We start from the raw sequence: 4943 nt of genomic DNA on the forward strand, positions 1-4943 counted from the left end.
ATAGTGATGGTGAAATAGATGGGGATATTATCAGCATAATTCAAGTTGGATGGTTGAAGTGGCGGAATGCATCGGGCTTGTTATGTGATAGTGATGTACCCCTCAAACTTAAGGGAAAATTCTATAAGATGGTAGTGAGGCCTGCAATGCTTTATGGTGCCGAATGTTGGCCTTTAAAAGAGAAGCATAATACTAAGTTAAGTGTGGCAGAGATGAGGATGCTTAGATGGATGAGTGGCTTTACCCTTAGAGATAGGATACGAAATGAGCATATACGTGAAAAGGTTGGAGTTGCTCCAGTAGAAGATAAGATTAGAGAGAGTCGCCTTAGATGGTTTGGTCACATAAAAAGGCGGCCTTCCGACGACCCAGTTAAGAGAGTAGAGGTATTAGATTTGACTTGTGTTAAGAAAGGTAGGGGTAGACCTAAAAAGACTTGGTTAGAAAATATTAGGAATGACCTTTCTTTATTAGATTTAAACGAGAATTTGGCTTTTAATAGGACACAATGGAGAAAAAGGATTCATGTAGCCGACCCCACGTAGTGGGATAAAGGCTTGATGTTGTTGTTGTTGTTGTTGTTGTCTTCAGTCAACCGTAATTCGTTAATTGGGCTCGAAACTTCTAAAATTCATAATTTTGTATTGAAAAATCCAAATCTAGAAAACTAATATTCAAATCTAATAAAAATCTAGTATTTATTAAAAATATGAAGTTTCTATAAACAAATCTAAATTTAAAAGTCAACTCTTCAGTCAACCGTAATTCGTTAATTGGGCTCGAAACTTCTAAAATTCATAATTTTGTATTGAAAAATCCAAATCTAGAAAACTAATAGTATAATTAATGATTATAAGGTATAATATTTAATAAAAATTCTAGAACCTCTAAACCTAACATATTTCTTAAAGTGACCTTTTGGACCCCTTAAACCAAGCGGGTCGGATGACCCTTGACCTTCTAAAACCTATTAATTTAGCTTAAACTTCAAAGAATAATACCCTAAGTATTAAAATAGATCCAAAACGTAAATTAACTAAAATTGAACTCCAATTCATTAATATTTAAACTTTAATTAAATTCCCCTTTTCAAACCTTCAACAAACTCGAATACGAGACAACATGAACTAACTACCCGACATAGGATCTGCCCAAAGCAACACAACCTATTACACACACATAAAATTATTTTATAGGGCACCACTTCTAGGTCTATGATAGGCCGGTGCTTTCTTTTCTTTGTTATTTTTTTGTTGTGATCGTTCTTGCATGTGGCACATGTGTTGGTTGATTTGATTTACTATAAGTGCTTATTTTATTACTGAACTGCTCATTATTCATGATGTGACTGATTATGAGTTAGATCTACCCCTAGATTAGGGATAACTTGAACTAATTCAATCTTATATAGGAGGTCATGCTCATATAGGATATTGATTAAAGGGGGCAAAAAAATCATTAAGCTTTAAAACTAACGATGTTTTATGCATATGCTTCAGAAATTGCTAAGCCCCTTTTAAAATAAGAGTGTAACCAAGTGTATTTAATTTTTTGTATGCATATATTAACTACTTGGGATGTGACATATTAATTGCTTGAGATATTTTTACTTAACTATTTAGGGTAACAATTCAGAAGAGTTTAGATTTTCTCTTTTCAATGTGATATAATTTATAATATTATTTGTAATTCATATCAAGTTATGAAATTCTTCAAAAGTAGGGAATTTTAAATATTAGATACCCAAAGAGAAAAATAAAGGCCCTTCACAGAGAATTTTTTATTCATTTGAGTATCCTTCTCGAGGATGAACCCTACGAAGCCCGAAGGAGATGATCCAAAGACCTAAAGATGAATACTCAAAGATGAAATGCCTTACTTTTAAGACTTGCATCATTCAGTATGATTAGAATCATAGATGTTGTCGGTGGAATCTGGCCACCATTACTTTCCTACAGAGTCTGAGTTGTACTTATACATCACTTATCATGGACTGTGAAATTTCTTTCCTACTTTACTTGGTTTTATTTATATTAATGTATTTATATTATTTACAGAGTAAAAATTGCATGCTTTTCTTAGGTTTATTTCTTGTATGTGCTTGGCCTAATTTTGTTGGCTCTATAAGGACTAGAATTTTTATACTCATAATAAAAATTTAAAATTTAAGGAACTAAATAACATAAAAATCTAACAATCTAGGGAATAGCCTAAATCATCCAGAGTTGCATGCATATTAATATATTTCTCTCCTTCCTCATTATAACACACTTTCTCGTCTGCAGGTAGAGTCTGGATAATTTGGCCTATGAGGATGATGTGTCAGATCTAGGGAAGTTTAGTCTTTTCTAAAAATTATTTTATAAGCCTTTTTAAAATTTCATACATACCTGATTTGGAGACTTTAACTAATATATATATTGCACTATAAATCAATCTAATTAAAATTTAATTACATTAGCTCTAGAAGCATTCACCCTACATAAGTCAAAGGCTAATTAGAAAACTCTCTAGATGTCATCCTTACTTCCCAAAAAAATTCAACCTGCCACTCATCTTTCATAAAGACTAGACAACATGGATTTTACATGTTTAGGTGGTTAGATGGCTTTTCATTTTAGGCATAATATAAGTACAAGTACATTAGCTAGGATACAAGTATTAGTGTTGTGTAGAGCACTAAATCCACTTTAGATTTAGGGTTCAAGGCTACTATATTTGGTGTCTCATAGTATGCCTCATCGGTGGATAAGTCTCCTATTCTTCAGGGGCTATAAATCCTATCTATATGCATCACATAGATGACATCACTTCCATTTTTTTCTCTTGTATGCTTCGAGTGCATTGATTTCATTTTCTCCAGTTTCTTCTCACTACCTTAGTCCCTTCGGATGCTAACCTGAGCCATGTGTGCTAACTAAGCTGCTTTGAACCCTTCTTTCCTTTTAAGTAGGACTTCCTAGTCTCTCCCTTATGTGCCAACCCCACTTTAAAAGGATAATATCGAATCCTTAATAGAGAGTATTCTCGGGCCCTAGGCTCAAGATATAATTAATCGTAGGGCTTGCGCCCACGGGAAACTGAGTTCCACTATCAAATAAATCTCATTCAAGCTGATATATCAGGTGGGTGAAACTCATTATTTCGATTAGGTCATACATATTATTACTCATCGGGGTGCGCTGGCGAGAGGCCCTATCCTCAATAGTTAATTGTATGTGCGATCTAATCTGTCCTCTCATTGGCCCGCTTGAGAAGAGCTTGGAGGCCTGTAATTGTCTCATCCCTCAGGATGGTGCGGTCGTATATCCTTCGCACTATGTCCCCTGCTAAGTGGATACCCTTTCGGAGGTCCACATTATATTATAGCTATAATGATTGTACTCCATTATATCAATCCTATAATTTACTTTGATAAATCTATCATAATGTACACTATTATATTTACAGTAAGTAAATCATATTTAAATTTCATTCAAGCCTTATTTAAACATCATTCAAACCCTGCTAAAGTTATTCAAACCTAATATTTGAATCCTATTTAGATATGGTTCATACTAACCCTATTCAAACAAGGATAGAATCATGATCGAATGTGGTTTGAATAATGTTCAAATTTTCCTTAAATATGCATGTTATAATATTGTTCAAACCTTCTCCCAAACTATAATCAAACCTATTTCATTCAAGACATACTTTTAGTTATATGTCTGTAGTACGTCAACTGTAAGGATATTATGCTTTAAAATAAAGTTTTATATTTTTTTTCTAAGAAAATAAATAAAGAGAATATTTTTCAACCTGTGTTTCAATAAGCTTATATGAAATATGAGTATTCATATTAATAATTTAGTTTAAAAAAATATTAGCTAATAAACTAAAAATAATATGTAATTCCTCTATTTGTCTTGTACATATATGAGATGACCAAGTGAATGCATAAGTGAAAGTGGAGGTATAAAGAGACATCAAGATATCTGAATATTATGTTGTGTTACTTCATATTATATTGTATATGATGTTGTTTATATTTTAGATGAGAAAAGTGGAGAGTTGCGTTAGGTAGTCAAAAACTAGTGTAAAACTTATCGAATAATCATGACATGAATCGTTTAACAATTTGTATTTATGCTAGGGTGTACCCTGGAAGCGACATGCTGTATGACCTAAATACAGCGACAAATATGCAAGGGTTGCTGCACTGGTGCCCTGGTGCAGTGTTAAATGGGCAAGATTTCTCACATAAAGAACGAATGTGGGTAAAAAAGCTAAGTCATGAAACTAAAATTAGGATAGGAACTTGGAATATAGATTCTCTTATAACAAAATTAATAGATATTATGATTCATTAAAAGATAAATATTTTGTGCATTCAAGAAACTAAATGGGTGGTAGGAGAGAAGGCTAAGGAGATTGATGATTTATGATATAAACTATGGTATTCGGGTAGGAGTCGTACTATAGATAATGTATGTGTGATTTTAGAAAGAATTTGAAGGATAATGTCATAAAAATTAATAGAATTGGAGATAGAATTATAGTTTTAAAGATTATTGTTAATGCTAAGATTGTTAATATTATAAGTATTTATGCTCCTTAAGTAGGTTTGAAAATGAGTTCAAAATTAAAATTTTAGAATAACTTAGAAGAATTAATATAAAAGATACCTCTTGAAGAAAAGTTTTTATTGGAGAAGATTTAAATAGACATGTTGGTAGAGAGGTTGATAATTTTAAAAGCATTCATGGTAGTCATGGGTTTGGAATAACAAATGAAGATGACATTCAACATAGGTGGATGAGATATTTTGCTAAACTTTTTAATGAAAAGTTTGAAAATGCAATTGACTTTAGTGACTTTAGCACCCTAAATGAAAATAAAGATTCTTATTTTTATCGACATTTTAATAAAATCAAAGTTAGAGAGACTTTAAAGAAAATTAA

This window comes from Dendrobium catenatum, unplaced genomic scaffold (assembly GCF_001605985.2).
Source record: "Dendrobium catenatum unplaced genomic scaffold, ASM160598v2 fragScaff_scaffold_1456, whole genome shotgun sequence".
NCBI lineage: Eukaryota > Viridiplantae > Streptophyta > Magnoliopsida > Asparagales > Orchidaceae > Dendrobium > Dendrobium catenatum.